The sequence below is a fragment of the Palaemon carinicauda genome, chromosome 20 (genome assembly GCF_036898095.1).
Source record: "Palaemon carinicauda isolate YSFRI2023 chromosome 20, ASM3689809v2, whole genome shotgun sequence".
Classification (NCBI taxonomy): Eukaryota; Metazoa; Arthropoda; class Malacostraca; order Decapoda; family Palaemonidae; genus Palaemon; species Palaemon carinicauda.
Genome location: NC_090744.1, coordinates 86655936 through 86657684, shown reverse-complemented (window position 1 = coordinate 86657684; position 1749 = coordinate 86655936).

The window sequence follows — 1749 nt, the reverse complement described above, 5'->3', positions numbered from 1 at the left end:
TCTATTTGAAACGACGAAATGGTAAAGGAAAAAAGGTGTAATATTGGGAAATGGAAAAGAAATGTACAAAAAAAAACTGGTTTTGGTTGTAAAACCAAAATAATTTCACCATGAAATAAACCATTACCTAATTTATTTTTTTTCCTCTCACATGAGATGAAAAACAACCGATGTACTGCCAATATTTGTTTTTTAATACAAATAATGAAAAAAAAATTGAAAGAGGAGATAGCTAATGATGGTAAATATAATGGTTACATTGTATAAACATGACAGTTTCACTTTTACAAAACATTCAAAATAATCAAGAATATAAAAAACAAAAAAAACAAAAAAATTCCCAAAACTTTTAGCTATTGTAATATGGTATTGATCCTATTTGATTAGAAAAATATATGTAAGAATTATAAGTAAAAGCTGGATTTGATACCAATAAGAAAAAATATATCTGCACCTACTTCCAAAGGTCAGAAAAACTTAATTTATTGTACTGTCACGCACGTGCCATAAGCACATAAGAAAAAAGCTCTCTCCATTTCTTCCATCCAGCATGCATGGTAACAACCATCAGGCTTCAATCAATTTAAATGATTGCACATCATCATTATCATCATCTCCTCCTACGCCTATTGATGCAAAGGGTCTCGGTTAGATTTCGTCAGTCGTCTCTATCTTGAGCTTATAATTCAATACTTCTCCATTCATCGTCTCCTACTTCGCACTTCTTATTCCTCAGCCATGTAGGCCTAGGTCTTTCAAATCTTCTAGTGCCTTGTGGAGCAAATTCTCATATTTTGTAAAAGAAAATGCGGTAACACTGGTTAATTGTCCAATTTCAATTTTCTCCCTTATGTGCCCCGTTGGAGGCATATAAATACTTGTGCTGTACCCTAAATAGTTTATTATACAGGAGCTCATCATCGATTCATATTTCCTCCAGGTACGTTACATAGGTGGCTTCCTGAATGCCTCGAACATCCAGTTCAACTTCTAGCTCACCACTTTCTTTGTTGTATCCTTCAACAATGTCCACAACTGACCCTGACTATTTGTCCATTCTTGTATATAAGCATTTGCTAGGGTTTCACCACACCGAGGTTCAGTTCCGCATCAAGTAAAACAGACAATGCATTTTCTGCGATCCCTAACCACACCTTCCTATTGGTGTCCAATTAGCTTGGTGACCAAAGCAACACCTCCACACAATATGATGCCCTCAAATCATACCTCCTTGATTAGTATTCAACTTCGCCAGCCACCCGTGTGGCCAAGATTTTTCTGCTCTCTCAACAACTGTTGAGGGATCAAATGGCATCAATGGCCGTCAGAGAAATTATCAGTATTGCTCACCTTTAGCCTGCTACAGATGGTTCTCCTCTTGGATTGTACCTACTTCGTGCACTTTGGGTACAGTGCCTGTTGGAATCTGTGTGAGCTGCCCTCTCTGATGTTGACACCTTGCCCATAAAGGACTTGATGACTAGGGCCGACACCCATATGAAAAGCCACTTCCTGGGGCTCCATTCAGGAGAAATTCTTCCGTAACGTGAAGAAAGACCTATTAAGTGCTACTTATCTTACCATTTTCATTCTATTTGCACCCCTCCTACTCTCTACTGATGGTAGTGAAATCACTGTAGGGGCAGCACTCGAGCAAATGATCAACAGATCACCCCGTTCATTGGCCTTCTTTAGTAGAAAACTTTCAAGGGCAGAATCTAGTTTCTCTACCTTCGAACAAGAACAGTA